The sequence below is a fragment of the Pinus tabuliformis genome, chromosome 5_2, assembly GCF_031772625.1.
Source record: "Pinus tabuliformis cultivar Carrire ecotype Pingquan chromosome 5_2, CPIR1, whole genome shotgun sequence".
NCBI classification, from domain to species: Eukaryota; Viridiplantae; Streptophyta; class Pinopsida; order Pinales; family Pinaceae; genus Pinus; species Pinus tabuliformis.
In genome coordinates, this window is record NC_142306.1 from 659,492,327 (window position 1) to 659,518,072 (window position 25,746).

General features: G+C 33.8%; 1 pseudogene; it reads right to left on the reverse strand.

Annotated features, from left to right (window-relative positions):
- Positions 1-9,346: 9,346 nt before the first annotated feature.
- LOC149160803 (short-chain dehydrogenase reductase 2a-like) lies at positions 9,347-25,165 on the reverse strand (annotated as a pseudogene).
- Between the last annotated feature and the right edge of the window lie 581 nt (positions 25,166-25,746).

The window sequence follows — 25,746 nt, forward strand, 5'->3', positions numbered from 1 at the left end:
TCATGAAGACAAATTTCATTATTCAAACAATGACAAACAATTTTATGGCCTTGATGAATTGTATGGTTCAAAAGTGGATAGTGTCTGTAGTATGTCTGAGCCAATGCCTAGTGTTTCCTAGCATGTAGGTGAGTCATCTGATTACAAGGTTGATGGGATTCATGTCCACACACAAATAGAGAGCAATACTTCAAAGGAGCAATTAAGTTGTCCATGCAATTATAAAGAAACAAAACTAGACACTTTTGAGGAGATTGTTGATTCTTCAAACAGTTTTGAAGGCAATATTGATGTGTTCACTAGTTCTGGTATGCCTTGACTCTGTTCTAGTTCCCCTAGTATTAAGATTAATGATGTGTTCCCTCTGCTATAATGATTTTAGTACTCCATTAAAAAAGCCCAACCTTACCGACAATAATGATGTGTTCCTTGTTCAGGTATGGATGAATCTGTTCTTGAAAAAGCAGTCATGGCTGAGGAGACTGTTCACACTAAAATAAATTCTGAAGACAGTACTGATTTGTTCCCTTGTTCAGGTATTATTCTTCAAGAAAAAATATGGGTTTCCTCTGTATTTATAGTAATGATGTGTTTTCTCCACATTTATAAGTCTTTTTACTCCATCAAACACAACCCAGCCACTAATGATTTGCTGCAATAAGTCTAGAACAAATTTAATGAGCCAAGCTTCTAGATAATAATGATATGTTCCCTTGTTCAGGTATAACTGATTCTATTCTTGAAACAGAAGCAAACATTTCAATCAAGTTTGTAGACTGTAACAATGTGTTCCCTCATCAAGGTATGTATGATTTTGTTCCAGATAAAAGATGGACTGTCTCAGTAATGATTGTACTGATGTGTTTTTCCCTCTGATGTAATGACTCTGGTACTCTTTTAAACAAGCCCAAACCTACGAACACTAATGACATGTTTCTTTGTTCAGGAATGGATGATTCTGTACTAGACAAACTCCTAGAGAGTCTTACAAAAGAGCCCTCTAAGTAGGAAATGCCCCAGTTAAATACTTCGTTGAAGACCCCTGAGGTTACTGTTAGATATAATATATCTCCCTGTTTAGTCACCTTGTTTGGACTGGAATATAGTACTGCATCCAAAAATCTAGAGCTTGGACACTGTGATGTGCAAGAGAAGATTCTAGTTTCAAATGTAGATTTGGCAAATAGTCCACTTCTATGAGACATAGATAATGAAGATGAATCACATGATTTGGACATTGCTGAAGAAACTGCCAATGAAGAGTAGATTGCAGATTCAGTTGGAGGTAAGAAAAAGGTAATTTTTTAGTAGATGATCAAGTTCTAGAAGGTACAGCGCAGCAGACATCAAACAATGAAGCTCAAGCCGATGAAGAATGCAGTAAATAGTATCTTCAAGAAAATCTCATATCACTTGTTAATGATGAAGGTTTAGAGGATGAATTGAATAATTCAAAAACCATTGAAGGGTATCAGGTCTCTGTAGTTGAAAAAGAAGAACAAATTGAACAGTTTTCCAAGAGTGAAACTCAGAATGCTTAAGAAACTGTATCTCCTAAGAACTACAATGAGGAAGATCAAGAGGTTGTTAAGGATGAAGCTCATAAAATCAAGTCTTATGTTTCAGACAAAAGAAAAGTGTGTTTTGGCCTTGATGAGTTGAATGGCCCTCAAAAGGAGGAAGATGACAACCAACAGATTTACGAGAATGAAGCCTATGAAGGTGAATCAATGGATTGTGGCAACACTCCAAAATTAAATAATAAGCTTCAATTTCATGCAAACAATTTGAATGGTGCTCATCAATTCGAACTCCCGCCAAAGACTTTGTCTCTAGAAAATTTGTCACAGATGGCATCATATAGTGAAGGTCAAGAGCCTGGGGAATGCAGTGAAGAGGAGATTTTAGTTCTAAATGATTTTTAACAAAGTCACATCTCACTAGTTAATGGTGAATCTCAAGAAGATAAATTGAGTGATCCCAAAACTAGTGAAGGATTTCATGACTCTATATATCAAAGAGAGGAGCATTATGAACTTGCTTCAATGGCTGAAACTCAGGATGTTGAAGAAACCATCTTTCACAAGCAAAATGATGGCTCTCCTGATGCAGTTTGGATGAAAGTGCAAAATCCTGAACAGGTAGATATGTCCAATGAACTTCAAGGAACACATGAGAACATTCAAGCTTCAAAGGATGAAGTGCATCAAGACAAATTTTTAGACAATGGAAATGAGTTTTATAACCTCAATGAGTTGTATGGTTCAACTCCTCAAAAAGAGGAATATGTAGTTGAGTAGATCATCAAGAATGTTCAAATTCCCTTAACAGATGGTGATCAAGTGGAACATGGATCTTACAATGTAGCTATGGAAAAGAATAAAGTTGAAGATGAAGCATATCAGGAAAACATTAGTATTGTTGATGGCATAACTGATGTAAGTCCATTTAAAGAAAAAATGTTTGATATGGACAACCATGGAAAACATGAGGGATTCATTGCCCCTCACAAAATTGAGGGAAAAGAGGATGACCAGGAAGAACAATCTATACAGAATGGAGCTGAAGAGACACAAGAATTCAAAGTTGGAGAAAATATACAACTTATGAAAGTAGGCACAGTGGCCAACAACCAGGAACCTTCTAACATGGATACTCCATTGAAGATGCCTATGCTTACAAAAGGCCTTGATATATCTCCTTGCTTGAATTGTTTGTTTGGACTGGACTTTAGTGATCCATTAGATAAGCCCAAGCTTATGGAGAGTAATGATGCATTATTTTGTTCAGGTATTGATGATTCTCTTCTAGAAAATATCTCAGAGATTGTTACAGAAGCTGCTTGCAAGCAGGAACTTTACTAATTGGATAATCCTTTGAAGACTCCTGAGGTTATAGAGGGATATAATATAGTTGTGGAAAAGAATTAAGTTGAAGATGGAGCATGCCGGGAAAGAATTTTTATTGTTGATGGCATAACTGATGCAAGTCCAATTAGAGAAGAATTGTTCGATATGGACAACAATGGAGAACATGAGGGATTAATTGATCCTACCAAAATTGAGGGAAACAATGGCCAGGAAGTTGGAGAGACCCAAAATTTCAATGTTGGAGAAAATATACAGATTGTGGTGAGCAAGCAGGAACCTTCCCAATTGGATACTCCATTGAGGATCCCTAAGGTTACAGAGGGATATAATATATATCCTTGTTTAAGCACCTTATTTGGCCTGGACTCTAGTATTCCATCCAAAAGTTTAGAATGTTGAAAAAGGTACAATATATCCCCTTGTTTAAGTATGAATGAATCTCTTCTAGAAGACAAGAATGTGTGCAATTAGTAACTTTCCCTTGATAAGCCATTGAAGAGGCTTGAACAAGCTAAGGGACCAGAATATGGTACCCCAGTGAAAAAGCTTGAGCTTATAGAGAATGATGTGAGATCAAAAACTGAATATTTGTCTTCGCATGTCCCACTTGGAGACCATGTGTCTGTCATGGAGAAGGATGCTACGGTTTTGGAAGGGACAGAGCATTCTGAAAGTATTCTCCTCACATAAAATCTTGTAGAATCTGGAGAAGTAGCTGAGGGTTCTACTATTTTGGCTGATATGAATGTTCCTAGTAAAGGGGATTCAAGAAGCACCAAACTTGTAGACAGAATACTGACTTTGAGCAATAGATTGCAAACTTTGCAATTGGATTTACAAGGAAAACTGCCAGAGTCATTCTATGCTACGCCTTCCAAAAGGCCGATGAATTCAAAACGTAATGGAAGCAAAGAGAAAACCAGAGATACCATTTCTGTTTACAAGCCAAGGAAATCCATAGGAACTGATGAGGCTATGCACAATTCATTGAAGGAGAGTCGTGCTGAGTTGGTGGGACAGCTTAGTTTATGGAAGCTACAAAATCTACACAAAGAAAATGAAACAACAGCAAAGGATTCTGAAAAGGTAAGCTAAATTATGTATGAACTTCACATTTTTCCATCTTCTTTATCAAATCCATCTTAAGGAGCATAGTACACAATTGGTGCACTGTATGTATGATATTTTTTCATTTTTTCTTTTTAGGAGATAAGTAAACAATTTGTTTCACAGAATTTGTCATCACTTGCACTGGAATAGAGGATGGAATCCTTGGACACACCACTGAAGACGCTTCGACATCCTGAGGGCCACGATATATCTCCTTGCTTGTACACATTATTTGGACCAAAATGTAGTACACCATTGACAAATCGTGAGCTTACAGAAGATAATGATAAGGTTGTTACTGGCACACCATTTGAAAATGATTTGTAGCCACCATTAGTGACTGAATTAGGGGGAGTTGACAATTTTGGCAATGAATTGCCATGGTTAGTTTATGTATCCAATTAAAAGAGGCCTGGTTTCCAACACCACAAGAAAGTCGGTGCAATGAATGCATTGGAATATTCCTAGATATGTACACATCTCTCTTTTTCTACTGATTTCCTCATATGAAATTCATTAATTATTATGCTGATGCTGATGATTGTTATCCATTTCTCCACTTAGGTCCGAGTGTCTGCTGTCCTCACAAATGTCCTCTTTTGGTTGAACCTTGATTGTGATCATTATATAAACAACAACAAAGTTGTTCATGAGGCAATGTGTTTTCTAATGGATCAAGTTCTTGGGAAGAAAACTTGCTATGTACATTTCTCTCAAAGATTGACACTTGGAGTTTTTAACTCAAGTCGGTTCACTCACAGTGTCCATCACATACAAGTAATTAAGGAGGTTGGTGGAGGTAGAAACATTTGAATCCTAATAGCTAAAAAACCTGCCTCTCCAATAGAGATAGTTGTTTCCCAAGATGGCCTTTTAAATTATAATTGGCCACCTTTCCAATAATTTGGTGTTATCTCTTCGTGCAATTAATGTTCGGACGTGGAGGTCAAGGGAAACCAGTCTGAAAAACCATTGGAGTTGGGGACTCTTTGACTACACTTTGATTGGTATACATTAAAAACATAGCTACCAACAAAAGTAAGGGGAATAATCCCGTTAAAGATAAAGAAGAGACTGAGAAATTGATCTTAGGTGTTGACTTACACTGGAAAAATGTGGTTCGGTTCTAAAAGTGCATGCTATTTGTAAGACTGGTGTAATGGAAAGAAGGGTAAGGAGGGTATAACCAAAATAATTGATAGGTTTCTAGTGGACACAAAATTATGCTATACATACCTTCAGTGACAATGGAATTCACAACCACCAAACCCAAATTTTCTACTTTTTAGGCACTAGCTAGAGTAGTGGATAAAACTACCACTCCTTTACATCCTAATGGTTTCAACTTCTAATTCGATCTATCACCACTTTATGTTATTTCCTTGTAGATGAAGGGATGGAACTCCCTATCTAAAACATAAAATAAAATTTAAGGAACTGTAGCATGAGTCGAGCAGTGTTCTCCCCTGTGATGAGTTGTGGCACAAAAACCATGCGTTATCTAAAGTCCCTCCTCTTGAAGGTAGATCCAGGTGAGTGATTTGCAAGTGACCTGGAAAAATTCTTCATCCTCTAGTGCAAAACACAGTATTTCTATGTTGTCAATTGAACTCACATGGAAAATCCAATCTGTGATATGTTTTATTTCTCTAAAATAAAACAAAATTAACCATAAGTTGCATTACAAATTTGTTTTCGACTTGCATCTCAATGAACGATATTGGGCTATATATCTCAATAAATTAATGTTTTCATTGTCATGTTCCAGGTACTCCTTTGAGATCAAATCCTGAATTCTAGATTTTATTGCTTTAAGTTCGGGCATGGACATGCTTTGGAGTTGTTCAACACACTCAATAGTTGTTGCTGAGGTAATATTTTTTTAGCCTTCATGATGCGAACTATTGCTGAATCTATTTAGCACTGTCTGTCTTCTTTTACATTTTTGATCACTTTATTCCTCTCATTCACATTCACCTCTGTAAGTGGAATCTTAATCTTTTTCAACTTGTGCGAAAAGGGAGGATTGAATTCAAAATTATCACTTGTAGATATTGTTGCAGTGCTAGGTTCCTTTAGAAGAATCTTATACTTGCCACATGAAACTAAATACAGAAGTCGAATAACATCTTCATCTTCCAAATTTAGTTGAGATTTAATTTCTTCATAGCTTAGCTTCATAGCTTCATTGAACAGAAATAGCAGAGCTACTTGGTATGTTGTTACTGCCAATTCTATTACCGTGGTGTCAAATTTGGAGGTGATGTCACAGGTTCCCAAGGAGTATACCCATGTAAGTGTACGATGTTCATATCTCCGAGAATAAAATTCCTGAAACTCGACAAGGCATGCAGCCATCTCAGAAGGTATATAAAGATTGGAAGACTTGCAAGTTGGCCAATGTGTAGCATTCAATACTGTGACACCCAAGGTTAGTTTCAGATTGTTATATGCAGAATTGTTAAACTGAGTTTGGATTTCTTTCGAAACTGTGAAATCTTTAACCATGCCCTCCATTTTCTTATATAAGACTAGAACCACAGGGCTCCTCCAGCTTTGACAATTTGTTCTGCTCACCATCAATATTTACACCTCTACCACGCAACAATCTCTTAGCTAAGTATTTCCTGCAAAATTCTGCAAATAAATCGTTATCACTCACATAGCGAACAAGTTTTACAACCTTTTCCAATAGGCTCTCAATATTATCATCATCGTACTTTTTTGGACTACCACCCTTCTTCAACAAATTATCCCAAAAATCTACAAACAACTCTGCGCTTGTGGTTCTTGCAACTCTTTTATTGCAAATTACCACCAATGCTTCGTGCAAATCTTTAGAAATGGAATTATCATTTTGAAATTCATGCTCCAAATAATCCACATACTGGTCATAAATTTCAATGACCTTCTCTAGGAATTCAAGTCCCTGTATTCTTGTATTGTTTGATGAGTTATTGTTCCTAGTAGTGTTTTCTGCCCATTTGACTAAGTCTATTCCTTGGCTAATTATATGTTGTTGAAAAATACTTGCCACTGGTTGGAGACCTTTGGGGATTTTACAAAATAACCTGTACATCCTAGAAATATCAATTTTCTTATCATCCCTAAGCAGGGCCTCGAAACCTGAATCATGTTTCCCTAAAAGTTGAATTTCATAATGGTCAAGGAGTTCATTTTGGACTATCTCTAATAACCCATGCTTGCTGCAAGAGTGCAAATAATTGTCAACTCTGTGCTCCTCATCCTGCAATCACTCTGCAACTTTTACAATATATTCCGGACAAGAATAATTCGAAATCCATAAAGCAGCCTTTCGAGCATAGTAAATTCTAGTATCCTCCAAATTTCCACTTTGTAGATCACTCAAATTTAACACATTCATTGATTCAACAGTTTATGGAAGGTACTAATTTTTACTGGGACATTTTTGCAAAAGGAGCAAGAGTAGTTGTTAGAAAGGAAAAATCAGGGTTTCGTTTTGGCCAAGATGAATCCCCTACTTGGCTGAATCATTCCCCTACTTGGCTGAATCATAAATGAAAGCTTATGAATCTTGGGGAGACTATTTCTTATTTGGGCAGGGCCTTCAATAAATAGAATTTCAGTTGTAGTTTTTCAGCATTTGGTTGTTGGAGATGGATAATAGCCAAGTTTAAAAAAAGAAAAGTTCAAGATTGGAGTAATATTGACCTACTGCCTTCCAAGAAGATTGCAATTGTTGATAAATATCTAGCTGCGGGTCACACTGGTTTTTATGTCTTTTTCTTTTTTTTCTTTTCAAGTAGCCTATAAAATGCTGGAGTAGGTACTCCAAAAATTTTATTAGTCGAGCAAGGTGGGGTAAAATGGATTGATATGGTGTCTTTGAGTTTTATTTAATTGCACTTTCCATATATTTCACTTGCTTATTGGCTTCCACATTCCCACTTCTATTGGCATTCCTTTGCACCTCTTGGTGCAATTTCTAGTTTTAAAATCAATGCCTATATATGCAATTTCACATTCCCACTTTTATCAGCGTTCCTTTGCACTTCTCGGTGCAATTGCTAGTTTTAAAATCAATGTCTATATATGCAATTTCAAGGACTACCATAATTCTCACATAATTCTTTAAAGGGTTCTAGCTCAATGATAGAGCACTTGCTTTATAAATAGGAGGTTGGTGGTTCGATTCCACTGTGTCCTATTATGAATTAATCAATGATATTTTAGTTTATTTTTAATTAAATACTTTCAATATTAGTTTATTTCAATGGTGAGATATTTTTCTAGATTCATTATTTTATATTGTCTCTAAAGAGACAAAAGTGATCATGTATTATCTTTGAATGTAATTTTTTATTGTCTCTCGAGAGACAATAGTTAAGATCAAAGACATTGTCTTTAATTCCAAGTATTGTCTCTAGAGAGACAAAAATGAAATTGTATTTGGAGAGACAAAAATGAAATTGTCTCTAGAGAGACAAAAATGTTTGTGTTATATATTGTCTTTATAGAGACAATACTTTAAGACAATTTAATTTCAGCCACTCCCTTAAAGACAATATTTAAGACAATAGACAAGTTTTCTTTTGTCTCAAGTATGGGAATGGGAATAGGCTAGATATATCATATTCTATCAACACACTTAGTCAGTTCATGGCTAAGCCTTGTGAAAGCCACTGGAAAGTAGCAAAGAAATTCCTTCAATATCTAAAAGGAACACTTAATTTTGGTATTATGTATACTAATGAATTTGACGTTGAGATGGCAAGTTATTTTGATTCTCACTGGGTTGGAAATCTAGCATGTTCAATATTGGTTCAAGACCAATATCATGGAGCAGTAAGAAACAACCGAATCTTTCCTTGTCATACATTGAAGCTAAGTATAAAGCATTATGGAGTGCTACCTGTGAAGCAATATGGCTTAGAAGGATACTTGAAGATGTTGGAGAAACACAATAAGCACCTACAGTAATCACATGTGACAATCAAAGCACTATCAAATTGGCAAACAATCCTATATATCATGCAAGGACAAAACACATTGACACACAACATTTTGTAAGAGAAAAAATGCAATCAAAAGAAATTGACTTATCATATTGTAATACAAATGAAAATGTGGCTGACATATTCACCAAGCCTCTTGGAAAGGGTAAATTTGAAATGTGTAGAAGTAAATTGTGCGTTGTAAAAAATCCAAATTATGTTGTAAGCCTAGCTGAAGCTTAGACCAACAGGCATGTTAACATGTAGATCATGATTAAGGGGAGTTGTCAGGTATTAATCACGAACAACGTCACTCACTGTCCGATCACTATTCAACATTTAGCATAGTGGGCTAGTGTGAGATAAATATCAGTCTCTCCTTAAAAATGCCTATAAATTGCAATGTTTAGTAATGAAATGAACCAGCTTTGAGTGTGGATTTTGTTCTCTTTTAATGCCTCCATCCACTACCGAATTATGGCCGCTTACACAATGGCATTCATCGCTGGCAAGATACAGCGCTGCTCCAGCTATGTTTTTGGCTCGAAGAGTTGGGCCCTTTAAATTTTCCAAACCTCTAACAAGCTCTTCTATTTTCTGCTTTTGTTGTTCAGGATCCTCCTCCAACATATCTGCATTTTCTGGAATCTGGATTGGATTCCCTCCAAGCATTTATCAACATTGATGTTGCAACTCCAAAAGGAGAGATGGAGTTCACCCGAATCACCTACTTTCCTAGTTCACATGCAACATTTTTTGTTAATCCAATGATGGCATGCTTCGATGCCGTGTGTGTGAGAGGCCCAAGTCCTACGAGAACGCCAGCAACGCTTGCAACAGAATTAATGCACCCATTTCTTCTGGGAGTCATTACTCTTTCTGCATGTTTCATTCCAAGCCCCACTCCTTTCACATTAACACTCATTATTCTATCAAATTCCTCTCCATCAAATTCCATTATGCTCTTCGGCTTGACCTGCTCCCCAAGAATTCCTGCATTGTTATACATGATATTCAGTTTCCCATATTTGGCAACCGTTATGTTGACGAGCTCAGCCACATCCTCTTCTCTGCTCATGACATCGCAATGCACGTATATTGGAGCAGGAGCCAAAGGAGGCGGAGAGATTCTCTCCTGCAGTGTCATCGATGTTGGCTATTATAACTGTTGCACCATGTTTGGCAAAAATTCGAACGGTAGCTGCGCCGATGCGCACTCCCTGTGATAATAGCCACCTTTCCTTCTAGCCTATATCAAAGCAAGCAATTGTCAAACACATTACTGAATTAGGTTTTTTCACGTTAACAGCTACCTCAAGGCAAAACAATGGATATGTATGAAAAATCAAATTGATACGGTAATAGCTGTAACCAATATAACCACTAGACATTATTGATTCAAGATAATGTTGTATGTACCTAATTTGGAAGTTCTCATACATGAAAAGTTAATAGATCACCCCACTTATCACCCCGGTTGTACAATGCATCTCACTTCAGTTCTATACAGTTGTAATAGACAAAGAAAAGAATATTACTGGTCTGTCTTACCTTCGAAACGATCTGTGTTCATCTTCACTGCTTTCGGAAATGATAGGCACTCTGAAATGCTTATTTCCATCAACTTCTGCAACTATATTGGGTATCAGCGAATACCCATTCCCATCAACCTCTCCAACAACATTTGGTATCAGCGAATACCCATTCCCATTACTCTCTGTAATGATATTTGTGAGCGCTATGGGATGGCCATTGTCTTTGGTCTCTGGTACAATATTTTTGCATTGTTGGATGGTTAATCTCAATGCTCTTGGCTGCGAGCTTCCCTGACATGATTGTGATACCTAAAGAGATAGAACAACGGGCAATGATACAGAACACACAGAATTCCTTGCTACGTTTTGCTAGTAAGGTTTCTTAACTAGTAGAAAACCCAGATCATACGCTCCAAGTAGCAAACCCACATCATACACTCCCATTATCATTGTGTGATGACCTTATCGGTAGTTACCAGTTATAACAGAATATGAAGTATGAGAACTAGAACCAGATACTTCTTTAGGACCTAATTAAGTTAGGCGATAGTCTTAGTAAATAATTATGATTTAATTTATGCACTAGTTGGCTGAGGGGTATGGACCAAGTGATGAGACAGAATCCTGCCATTATTGTTTGAACGACAACTTTGACAAATTTATTAATTGAACTTTGTTCCCAGTGATATTCCTTTCCCAATTTGTTACTAAAAGACAATATGAAAATAGAATGCCAAAGCAAATGATATTCCTTTCCCAATTTGTTACTAAAAGACTATGAAAATAGAATGCCAAAGCAAATGGAAGGAAGAAGGAATTTGCTCCGAAATTTAAATACATAAAGGTCCATGGTTTAATTACAGAAAAGTATCTGTAACCAGCTTGCATGAAGACTTTAAAAAAGAAAACTCAGTTATGCCTCTGCACTATTGCCAGCATCTGCGACTTGCTATATATAAATATAAATTTGAACTGGACTGCTTTGGAAACCTAAACTCTTAATAATGGAGCATCGACCATTTATTCTGCAACTTTTATTTTCATGTGTAGACACTAGAAACCATTCATGGGGTGGATCCTGGAAGCAACCTTATTTCTGTTCTTTGTGTGACCTCAATAGAAAACATTCATGGGTGGAACGCAGAAACAACCTTATTTCGGCTGTTGGAGTAATCTCTATTTATGATTTTAAGAAATAAGTTATTTACATAGAAATAAGTTATTTACATATTCAAGAGTAAGTATTGATGTATAATTCAGTTCAGGTTTAAAGTGGACTTCATATGTCTTTTCGAAAACAGACCTAAAATATTTTTTAAATTAAAAAATAATAGAGAATATCATTAAAATAAAAAAATATATATATCTATTTTTAAGGTCACAGTCAAGCCAGACACCAAATTGGTGTATGAGACCCCCTTGTTTGTGGGACAAGGGACCCACCTCCACATAGTGATTTGATTGCTAAGTCTATGGTTTTGAACCTATTATTATAAATGTAATTTGATTTTAATATTAAAAATATTTCACTCATTCTTAATTACACATAAAATGTTTCCAAAATAATTTTACTTCTATTTTTTTTTCTAAGTAACTAAAACAAAAATAAATAGAGTTGATGTTATTTATAATTTTATATTTAAATGTTATACGTAAATAAACCATTTTATATCAGTGTTAACTAATTTCTTTTAATATTAACTAATAAAATATTTCATTGTGTAAAGAAAACATATAATTGAAAGTCAAAAATACAATTCCTTCATTTTTAAATAAAGTGGAAAATATGTAATTAATTCAATTCTTAATATAAAAATAACATGTGATATTTAAAAAAACTAATTAATATAAGCCATAAATAAATTATCTCAATAATCATGTTAATTAAATTATTTTAAATTATTCTACAACACTAATAATATATAAAGTAATTGAAAAATTAAAATATTATTATTATAACATTTCAAGTATCATAATTTTACATTTTAATCTCATTTAGACTTAATTTGAAATAAAAAAATATTTATTAAAATGACATGTTTAAACTATTTTATTAAAAATATTCAAAAAAATATTAAATCTATTTATACATTAAAAAAAATATTATATATGTAAAACTGAAAAAAATAGCATGCACGTTGGAGGCTAGGTTTCGCATTTCTATTGCTTCTTCTCATAGCGTCCCCACAGGTAAAGGCTTCTCCCCATATTCTATTTGAATGGAGCCACATTAGGTTTGAGCGCTTCTGTCCATTTGTAATTTGATTAAAGATATAACAGGTACATTTTACCTTTTTTTTCCATGGATGAGAGGTTGGGGTTTACATTAGATATAATTTAATTTTACTTAAATATTTTTGTATATGAATTTTTTTATCGGATGGAATTTAAGTTTATTTATTAATATGTTGGATGTAATGTTTTCATCTGTATTACAAGTTGTGATCGGAGGTATTTTAGAAGTTGTGTTATTTTAAAAATTGTTGTTTCTTAGGTTTATGTGTTGTAGTTGTGTCCTATTTTAGCCATAGATTTACTTTCTTAAGATTTTGATATATGGAATACAGTGACTTATATACTATATATGTACAACCACTGTGATGAAAAAATATATATGGTGTGTGATTTGTGCGTAATAACATTTTCTCATTTTTCCAATATTGTATTAGAACTTATCTGAGCGTAAATTCCTCACAGGAGGGCTGAGGAAGATCGAAAAGATCTCATAATTGATTCTTTATACATAGATTAGTATAAGTGTGTCAGAGTTTATTTCTGTTGTGAATTTCATTTCTTCTTGTGTAGATTTGTGTGCATGTGAGTTTGGTTTTTAGTATATATGTACAACCAATGTGATGAAAAAATATATATGGTGTGTGATTTGTGCGTAATAACATTTTCTCATTTTTCCAATATTGTATTAGAACTTATCTGAACGTAAATCCCTCACAGGAGGGTTCAGGAAGATGGAAAAGATCTCAGAATTGATTCTTTTGTTGGAAGAAATTAAATAATTCCAACTACCCGCTACCATTGTTCAACAATGATTTAAATGCTGATTCTACAACGATTTAAATGCTGATTCTAGAAATCTTTGAAAATAGGCAAGATTCTCCAGGAAGCCACCGACTAAATTGATCTCCAAAAACTTCTCCAGCTTGTATATATACCTGTTAATTGATGAATGGAAGCATGTTCTTGTGCTCAGTGTTTGTGTGTTGAGTTAAAGAGCTGTGCGCCTCTGCTCTTTTCATGGTATCGCAGCCTCGTTCAGCGCTAAGAGTCTGAGGTCCGTGTGTGAGCTGTGTGTTACAGAGGCGCTGTGAGCTGTGTGCTGAGAAGTGTTGCAGAGGAGCAGTGCAAAGGAGGGCTCAGCTGTGCGTTGCGGTGGAGGTTGCAGCAGCCACTGTGGTGAAGAGAACGATCTGAAAGGTTGCTGCGGTGAGCGTGGAGAAGCTTGCGAAGCACGCCGTCTAGGAGGGAACCAAGGTGGTCACCAAGTTTACCAGTGCTTGAGTTTCGGTATTTTTTTGAATTGAATTTCAATGGTGTCTTTTGACACCGTCTCTTAAGTTGTATGATTTGTATTTTTCTCGAGATGGATTCGAGGACCGTGTATTGATTTGTTGTTTTGTGGATCATTTAAACCATTTTAAACCTGTCCTATTCTTATTAGGGTGTATTGGTGGGGAAGGGCTTTGAGAAGCACCTGTAACAGGTTGCAATTTAGAAGGTTTCTCCTTTGAAATGCTGATTACTAAAAACCTTGCATTATGAATGATGCTACCTATAAAATGTGGTTTGGCTGTTGGTTTTGGTAGTCTTGACGTTGAATGAGTATATGTTTTTTATGATTTAGTGATAGAAAAAAGGGAGAGGAAAAGTGTTATTACTAGTGATATTAAAAAAGGAGGGTTGTTATTATTAAGGAAATATTGAAGTTGTGAAGTTGCAAGTTGTGGTTTCTGTGTTATGTGTCTGAGTTTTCCCTCTCTAATATTTGCATTTTGGTGATTGGAGAAAGTTTCTCATCATGGCAAATTTGTTGCTTGATAATTATATGAATGAATCCACCAAATTGGATGGAGAAAATTATGTGAATTGGAAATTCAAATTAATGACTATTTTAGAAAGAAATAATTTGTGGTCCATTGTAAGTGGGGATGAGCTCAAACCCACTCTTGTAGGTTCTATTCCATATTGGGAGAGAAGGGAGACAAAAGCAAAGGTGTTGTTGCGTATGCCCGTAAAGGACAACATTATTCCTCACATCAGAGATTGCAAGACATCAAAAAAAACATGGGATACATTGAAGGGTTTGTATGAAACAACAAATACAAACCGGATCTTCTTTTGAAAACTAAGCTTTTATCTCTAAAAATGGAAGCAAATGAAAATATAAGCAATTTCATATCTCGTGTCAAATATTTAAGTGATAAGTTAGGAGATATTGGTGAAAAGGTGTCTAATACTGACTTAGTCACCATCATATTAAATGGCTTAGTGCAAGATTATCAAATTTTTGTTTCAAGTCTTGCAGCTAGAGAGAAACCCCCTTCATTTGATGAATTGACAGGAATTCTTCTACAAGAGGAGGAGAGGATGAAGAACTTTTTGGGCTCTAGCAGTTCAGATTTGGCATTGGTGGCCAAGGGAAAATATCCATACAGAGGCAAGCCATGGGACAAGAACAAAGGAGGCAAGTTTCAAGGGAAACAAAAAGGTATGACACAGTCTAAATTTCCAAAAAGAAATTATGAGTGTTATTATTGTGGCAAACCTGGGCATCATTTTAAAGATTGTTATAGAAGGAAATATAATGAGTCTAGGCGAAGAAATAGAAGGCATAATGGAAATTTTGTGGACAAGGATATCAATGATGGATTTAAAAATCTTAAATTGTTTGTTTCTGATGCTGCATTGTCTGTGGAAAATTATGATAATAATGCTTGGTTCATTGATTCTGGTGCATCACTCCATATGTCTTGTAATAAGGACTGGTTTGATGAATATCATGAAAATATTGATGGAACATATGTTTGCCTAGGGGATAATAGATCACTTAAAGTTCAAGGTTATGGAGTAATAGGTGTGAATTTGCCTAATGGACAAGAGAAATAGATTCATAATGTGATGTATGTCCCTGATATCAAAATGAATTTAATTTCTGTTTCTACCATTATTGACCAAGATTTGAAGGTGGAATTTGTTAAATCACAGTGTGTAGTGAAAGACATTCAAGATAAGTACAAGGTTATTGCCACAGGAACCAAAGTTGGAGGCTTGTATAAGCTGGATGTGACCAAGAAAATTCATCAAGCATGGGCATCTACAACAATATCAACAGTAGATTTATGGCATCAAAGGTATGGACACCTAAATCACAAAGATTTAATGCTACTTCAAAAGAACACTATGGTTGAAGGGCTTCCTGTCTTGAAGAATGATCATGTTGAATGTGAAGCATGTGTATTTGGCAAGCAACATAGGGAGGAATTTCCTATACATAAAGAAAAAAGGCGAAGGGAAATACTTGAATTAATTCATACTGATGTATGTGGACCTATGCAAACTAGATCTATTGGTGGAGCATGGTATTTTCTTATTTTTGTGGATGATAGATCTAGATATACATGGGTTTATTTCATAAGAAATAAGAGTGATGTTTTTGAGTACTTTAAATAATTTAAGAATATGATAGAAAAACAAACTGGTAATTACATCAAAATTTTCAGATCTGATCAAGAGGGAGAATTCAAATCAAGAGAATTTAATCAATATTGTAAAAGCAATGGGATTCAGCAACAATTTACAGTGCCACATACACCTCAGCAAAATGGAGTTGCTGAGAGGAAAAACAGAACACTAGTTGAATGAGCACGTAGTATGCTTCAAGGTAAAAATATCTCTAATGTTTTTTGGGCTGAAGCCATTAATACTGCTGTTTATTTGGAAAATAGGAGTCCAACCAAAAGTTTAGAGCTTAAAACACATTTTGAAGCATTTTATGGGTACAAACCAAAAGTAAGTCATTTAAGAGTTTTTGGTTGCAAGGCATATGCTCATATTCCTAAATATGAAAGAAGAAAATTTGATGCAAAGTCAATTAAGTGCATATTTATTGGTTATTGTGATAATCAGAAAGAATACAAGTTGTTTGATCCCAGTACTCATAGATTGCTTGCAAGTAGGGATGTGGTGTTTCATGAGAAAACAAATGAAGGTGATAAAATAAATAATACTAGTGTGTGGCATGATATTGATGATTATGTCAAATTATACACAAGTGTTGAACAAGAACAAGAACAAGTACAGGAACAGATACAAGATCAAGAACAAGTGGCATCAAGTAGTCATGATACTCCAAAGAGAGGAGAGGAGACTCTACAAAGCCAAAAGAAAGATGAAAGCCTTAAAACTCTAAGAAGGTCATCACGTCAAAGTCAGGTACCTGTAAGGTATAAAGATTATGCATTAATATCTCAGGTTATGAATGTTGTAGAAGCTTCAAGCTATGAAGAAGCCAAAGAATATGAAGAATGGAGAAATGCAATGAATGAAGAATATAACTCTATAATGAAGAATGACACATGGGAATTAACAGAATTGCCTAAAAATAAAGTTTCCATAGGATGCAAATGGATTTATAAATCTAAATTTAATGCTGATGGAAGTATTGATAAACATAAAGCTAGATTGGTTGCAAAAGGATATTCACAAAAGGAGGGAATTGATTATGAGGATACTTTTGCACCTGTAGCTAAGTTGAACACAATTAGAATCATGATTGCATTAGCTACAAAATATAATTGGAAAATGCATTACTTAGATGTCAAATCTGCATTTTTGAATGGTGAGTTAAAAGAAGAAGTTTATTTAGTTCAACCAGAAGGGTTTGTAAAACAGGGACAGGAGCATCTGGTTTGTAGGTTAAAGAAAGCTTTATATGGCTTGAAAAAAGCACCAAGATCATGGTATGTGGAAATTGATTCTTTCTTTTATGAGAAGCAAGAATGATCTTAACTTATACATCAAGGAAGATGAAGACAAGAATGTTGCTTTAATATCTGTATATGTTGATGATTTTATCATAACAGGAAATGCATGCAAGTTGATTGAAGAAATTAAAAATCAGTTGTCACATGTATTTGAGATGAAGGATCTTGGCGAATTGCATTATTGTTTAGGTCTTGAAGTTTGGAGGGAGCTTGGTAAGACACTAATCACACAAAGCAAATATACAAGGGAAATCCTTAAAAGATTCAATATGATTGAATGCAAGGCAACATCTACTCCTTTAGAACAGAGTGTCAAATTGTGCAGTGATGATGGAACCAAAGAGGTGAATGGAACTATGTATCGTCAACTGGTGGGAAGTTTGAATTATCTCACCACTACCAGGCTAGATATAGCATATTCTGTCAGCATACTTAGTCAGTTCATGGCTAAGCCTTGTGAAAGCCATTGGAAAGAAGTAAAGAAAGTCCTTCGATATCTGAAAGGAACACTTAATATTGGAATTATTTATACTGATGAATTTGATGTTGAATTGGTAGGTTATTCTGATTATGATTGGGCAGGAAATCCATATGATAGTAAATCTACTACTGGATACGTGTTCAATATTGGTTCAGGACCAATATCATGGAGCAGTAAGAAACAACCAACTGTTTCATTTTCATCCACTGACGCTGAATATAAAGCATTATGCAGTGCAATCTGTGAAGCAATATGGCTTAGGAGGATACTTGAAGATGTTGAAGAAACACAACAAGCACCTACAATAATCAGATGTGACAATCAAAGCACTATCAAATTGGCAAACAATCCTATATATCATGCAAGGACAAAGCACATTGAGACACAACATCATTTTGTAATAGAAAAATTGCAATCAAAAGAAATTGACTTATCATATTGTAATACAAATGAAAATGTGGCTGACATATTCGCCAAGCCTCTTGGAAAGGCTAAATTTGAAATGTGTAGAAATAATTGTACATTGTAGAAAATCCAAATTATGTTATAAGCCTAGCTGAGACTTAGACCAACAGGCATGACAATTAATAGTATAGTGCCTTGTTTATTATATGTAGTTGGAATTAAGGGGGAGTGTTGGAAGAAACTAAATAATTCCAACTACTCGCTACCATTGTTCAACAACGATTTAAATGTTGATTCTAGAAATCTTTGAAAATAGGCAAGCTTCTCCAGGAAGCCACCGACTGAACTGATCTCCAAAATATTCTCCAACTTGTATATATACCTGTTAATTGATGAATGGAAGCATGTTCTTGTGTTCAGTGTTTGTGTGTTGAGTTCAAGAGTTGTGCGCCTCTGCTCTTTTCATCTTTATACATAGATTAGTATAAGTGTGTCAGAGTTTATTTATGTTGTGAATTTTATTTCTTCCTATGTAGATTTGTGTGCATGTGAGTTTGGTTTCATAGATCTATATCCAATGAATAGCCAACATTTTGAAGATTCATCTCCCCGCCAACAAACCACTGATTAGAGCTTGAGCCACCTTTTCCACCCTTGTAGATATTTAAGACACCAGAGGACCACACGATTCTGTCCTCCAATTGATGCCTGCAGTGACTCTTGAGAAGAGTTTCTAGCCCAAGAGTTCAAGAGAATAAAAGAAGACTGAGCTCTAGAGTTTCTGGGTTCTCCAGATTTGGGGTTCTGACTTTTTATATTAGTAATGTTGGAGAAATTTGGTTCTGAAAGAAGGGGCTTTAAGTATTTCATCAATGGTGCCCAAGGGCTCGGAATATATTAACATGTTGCTGGCATTATGTCTTTGATTTGTCTAGAGCTTCTAGATGGTGTATTATGACACAAAAACTAGGGCCGGAAAGAGTTAATGACATCTACAGTAGTTTCTTTAAGGTGAATTTCATCTTGAGACTGTTTGCAATTGGCTCTACGTTTTCTGCTACAATGGTAATAGGAACAAACAAATATATGGGAATACTTCCCATCGTTGTCCCATCATCTGCCAAATATCTATATTCACATGTCTTCGTCTATTTTGTAGAGGCAATTGCAATTGCCTACAAATACATATTGCTTTCACTAATCTTCTTCATATCTAACCAATCCACCTCAGCTACATTGTTAATATTTCTTCTCTCTGTGGCTAATTTGATTATGTTGTCTACAAGGGAAATTCTGGATAAGTATATTTTATATTTGACCGAATCTACACTGATCGATAAAGAACAACCATTGTTTTTGGCTTCGTTAGTTTTGGTGTTTGGTTGTTATTTTGGGTTGGAAAGAAGAGAACAAAGTATATTATAAAGACTAATTAATGAATATAGTAATACAGTTTAAGTGAGTGTTTTTTCGATTATAGAAAATTTTAAGGGCTAATATTTGTAGGTGGGCTAATTTTCCATATTTTTTCCGAAAAAAGATTCACCAATTTTCTTTTTTTCTAAAATTGATTCGCCCAAAATTTTAGATTGTCATTTTTTTTTACCTTAAAGATCACCAAAATTTTATAGACATTATATATAAAATCATTAAAATTTTTAATATTTTACTGATATATCTCAAAATATTTTACCATTTGCATTTTAGGGACTATTAATATTCACCAAGATTTCTAAAATTTAAGATAATTTTCCATCCTTAAAATTTTCTCTGTTTTTTATGCCAAGAGAAGATATCACTGATATGATTTTGTTTAGAGTTTGTTATATGTTGACGGGTCTTGTTGTTGTTCAGTGCTTTAAGATCAATAGTTACAGGGCATCTTTATGTGTATTTAAGAGTGTATAGGTCAAAAAGGTCAATTGTATGATTGACTACTGGATAAGCTTAGTACCTAGAGTGTACCTAGATAACTTACCTATATAACTAGAAGTAGGTATTTCTATGCATACTGCTTTTAGATAGCTTACCTATATAACTAGAAGTACGTATTTCTATGCATATTGCTAGGATGGAAGCATGTCGATAGAGTGATTCACTATCTAGGCTATTTTTGAGGGTACTCAAGAAGCGTTGGTCATACAAGTACGTCAATGATGGTCAGAGGAAGTTATATTTTAAATGGAGATGAAGTGGTAGCTCGAATTTGTGGTTGTAAAGAAAGAGTGTTGTATACAAAATTCCAAAGTGGGTGTAAATGTTGATGAAGATGAGCGATTTTAATATTTTTCATGTAAGCATTAAAAGAGAGTGTTGGAAGTAATGCTTCCATGTATATAACAGGTGGTGAGAGTTCTGAGTTGTTATTTTAGAAGTTATCGTTTCCTATGTGTATGAGTTGTAGTTGTGTCATGTCCTAGTCAAAGATTCACTTTTTAGACATCTAGATTTACCGAAGTCAGTGATCTATATACTATATGTAACCATTACTATGAACAAAAATGTATCATTTGTGATTTGTGTATAAGGATGATTAGTCAAGTTTTCTAATTTCTCTTTGATTATTATCCAAAATGAAGTGCCATCATCACAAGTAATTTCAATGAATATGAGTAAATGATTGAACAAGTTAAAAAACTTATTAAGAGGTGCATTCTATTTGATATTTATTTAAATGATCCGATTTTAAAATATTTTAAATTAAATAAAAAAAAATACTTTATTTTCTTAAAAGAAGGAGCAATTGAAAGTAAATAAATTTGATTATTTATTAACAAAGGTATCTTAATAAAAGAGAAATATATAATTAACTTAGTGTAAGTTATTTAATTATTAATATATAATTGATATGCAACATTTAGAAAATATTTTTAATAAAAAATTTCAATATATTTTGATAAATAATATTATATATATATATATATATATATCTATATATATATATATATATATATATATATATATATATATATATATCATTGTTAGAACTTCTCAAAGAAGCCTTAGTATTTTACATTTTCACCTTTTTAAGATGTATTTTTTAATCAATTTTGTATGAAATCCAATAAAGTTTGTTGGAATTGTAAATTTATGCTATGTAGTCCACACAATCTAAGTGACCAAAGATATTTTTAAGAGGTTGAATCTATTTGTACATTTAAAAATGAAATTTAAACAATGAAAATCTCTCTCTCTCTCTCACACACATATATATATCTTAACGTGTATTGATAGGTGGTAATAAATATAACAAAAACTAAGTTACATAATAATTAACCTACCATTTATTTATATAATTATAATTGATTCATACCCTTGATTATTAAATACAAACTTTACCTTTATTCAAATATGAAAATCTCTCTCTCTCACTCTCTCTCTCTCTCTCTCTCACACACACACACGTATATATATCTTAACGTGTATTGATAGGTGGTAATAAATATAACAAAAACTAAGTTACATAATAATTAACTTACCATTTATTTATATAATTATAAGTGATTCATACTCTTCATTATTAAATACAAATTTTACCTTTATTCAAACTTTGGTAATAAATATAACAAATTTTGGTAATAATTATAACAAAAATTGTTCCTCTCCCTTGGTCCAGTCAGGTTGCCCAGTCAAATTTAGTTGTTTCTCAGTCAAATTGCCTAGTCCAATGTAGCTATTTTCTAGTCAAATATAGCTCAAATTTAGTCGTTTCTCAGTCAAATTACCCAGTCCAATGTAGTTGTTTCCTAGTCAAATATAGCCGTTAGAAGATCTACTCTCCCTATTTAACATGCCATGATGATCTGATTCTTCAACTTGACCTGATGATGAACCACACTAGTTGGTTCGAAAGGCGTCGACAAAAGTATTATAATGTGATCTCCATCAAAGAAATATTATCAAAAACTTGATATGGATCACAAAAGCTTAAATTCAACAGGTGGTACATCTATTGAGTTGAAACATCTTTTTCAAGTTTTTCAGTTAAAAAGGTTTTCATTTATTTTTAAGAGGTTAAATATATTTGTATATTTAAAAATGCAATTTAAACAATAAAAATTACACACACACACACACACACACACACACACACACACACATATCTTAACATGTATTGATAGGTGGTACATCTATTGAGTTGAAACATCCTTTTCAAGTTTTTCAGTTAAAAGGGTTTTCATTTGAGGAGATTTTATTCCTCAGTGCTTGCTAGATATGTGATTAAGATAGACCATCTTCCTAAAGATAACCCCCCATCAATTCTCTGATGTATTCATTGTATAATTGTGTTTTTCTTCTAGGTCATTTTTGTAAAGTTTATGCATGTAACTCTCATTAGTAATAATTAGCTTACAATATAGTTTTTTTGCAATTCTAGAAAGCTCCTTAGTAGAGGACCCAGTTCTAGATAAATTGTTGTAAGTACTTCTCAACATCCTATAGCAGAAATTTCAAGAAAATTTCTCATTTTTGTTAAAAAATCCAAATTAATATTTATTATTATTATTATTGATTAAATTTCCAAATCTTTTCATTTTTGTTAAAAAAATCCAAATTAATCTTTATTATTACTATTATTATTGATTAAATTTCCAAATCTTTTCATTTTTGTTAAAAAATCCGAACTAATCTTTATTATTATTATTATTATTGATTAAATTTCTAAATAATTGCACCAAGATGCACTCTACACCCTAGTAAGGAGGCAATGTTGTAGTGGTGTAAATGTTTATTTGTAAGTATTTACACATCAACTCAATATGTTAAATTTTCTTTTAAAATTCTGTAAGGTGGTTAAGATTTTTTATTTTTTTTATTTTTTTGTTTTTATTTTTATTTTTTAACTAATTAAATTTTAATTTGATATTGGAGTGGAGATATTCTATGGAATTTTTACTAAGATTTTGTATGCATGTGATGAAAAAATAGTGATGTATTTATATTTGTAATATTATTTTCCACAATAACTATCATCACTATTAAATATGCTTTTATCGAATAATATTAGCATGTATAATATATATAAATACAAGCCTAGATTCATTTTAACTCCAAATTTATGAAATACCAAGAGCTATCACATCTCATCTATTGTTTTTTCTTTTCCATATTCTATTCCTAATATAAAAGTATGACATTAGGATACAAATTTTATATTTTTCCCCAAGTTTAACAAAAATTCTTATTTTCTTATTTTATCCCTTCTAATGTCATCATTTTTTTTTGGGAGGTGAATGAGATTTAGATATACTTTAATATAGATTTGTGTGACACAGGTTTAGATAACCTCCCGATGCTCCCACCATTAGACCATTTCTCATAAATGGTTTAATATTAAATTTTAAATTCTAAATAGAAAATACACATCATAACTTTTGTATTTGTTTGATAAAGGCGTAGAGCCCTGGTGTATCCCGAAGGTTTCGCTTGGTCGAATTTGAAAGAGCGAATATTTTCTTTCCTTATGTTACGGATATTTTTCAATTAACGTTGAAGTCAATATGCCCTTCCAAAAACTAAAGTTAATTGCATTCCATAATAGAAACAAAACTCACTGTTAAGCTTTTATCGAAGGTTCAAATTCATGGACATCACTGGCAACCTGATACAATATGAACACGTTTACGTGTTCTATTACATCATCGACCTATTTTAGTTACGTGATTATTAAATAAATTGTTGGCTTTAATAGTGTGAAACAAACACACACGGCTAAATATGCAGAATAAGAAACCAGAACAAACCTTATACTTTACGTCCATCGATTTAAGTTTCGTAATATTAAAGAAACTATTGGCTTTAATGGTGTGAAACATACATAAGGATAACGAGCACAAAGTACAAATTTCAAAAACACACAAATGTGAAAATCAATATGCAGTTTGCAGTGTAAACATCGTCGCACCTTTATATATAAGGGCTGACGTGCCGCCATAAGGGCTGAGGAGGACAAGAGGCGGACTGAAAAAATTGGTGTTCTGTGTAGGAGCGAGTTTTATTCTTCGGCGTCATTCATTGAACAGCAACAGCGAGCCACTCTAACAATGTTGATTGATTTCTCAGTTTGCCTCTAGCTCTTCTGCGCTCCTCTTTCTTTGCTCGTCTCAGATCCCTTTCTTTCCATATTCAATACTCTTCTTTGTGTGGTGTTCTGTAAAATAGCAGGTCATTTTTCCATATTTAGTCCTCACCCCTTTCAGATATTAAGAAATAGGAGCAGTACCTTTACAGAGAGTAAATTTTTAGACTTTATACAACCATACCATACAGTGAGAAACATTCCGAGGTAACAACCAGCTACATCCTCGTTTCCTTCATATATATACACTTCATAGTTAAAATTATACAGACAAGCAAGCAAGCTCGCGTAAGACATGTGCGGACGCTGATCGGTCTTGTAGTGGGGCGGACTCTACCACACAACCTGCAGAATTCGCAGTGTAGAAATCTGCAAGAGCTTCCAAACCTTGAACTTGCATTTGAAGATTCAAAATATAGTCGGCGGTCTCCTGAAAAAGTGTATGAACATCCATTTTCTTGCCGCCGGGAACAATCTTTTGTAGAGTCCGGAGTCTTCTGTCAATGGTGCCATGATCTGGCCGCCTGTTTCAAGATCAACATTATTACAACATTTTCGATGGAAAGATTCCGATTTCATTTTTCTCGCCAGCGTTATGAGGGAGGATTTCTTCTGCTTCATCATTGTGATGGTCTTTTTTTTGCGCATGAGGCGGAGGTTAGGAGCTCGAGTCCAAGCAGAGCCCTTGTTGGCAGTGCGAGCCAAGCACATGTCAGCGGCGAAATGAATGGCTCGTTGGTGGTGCGTCCATCCCGCTTCCTCATTAACTATTCAGTTTTGGATCAGTGTTGGATCAACGATCACACTTCATTCAATCGTCTAACACCACAAATCTACGGTCAACAATAGGACATGACGGCGGCTGGGGAAATTCATTTCAAAGGGAAACACCTTACGGCATAAATATTGAGAATAAGAAGCAATAACAAAGAGAAGGGAAAAATTATATTATTATATGATTTTTATGTTATATTTGATGTATAATATGTTATTTATTAGTGTATATATTCATTTTAATCATGCATTTAGTGAAAGTTTAATTTTATTAAGCTATACATTTTTTATAGTGTAAAATTTAGAAAATTTGTACCTCTAAAAATTGCATTTTTCTAGGATGGATATATATATATATTTTTTTTTTCAAGCATAAAAACTCATAATTTTATTAATAAAAATATAAACTACATTTTGTAAATATAACTAGTGTGCAACTGAGGTTCAATAGATGATTAATAAAAAGAGCAAAGAGAGGATTGTGAAGCAGTTTGTCGGGTCTTCATACAATGTGCCAT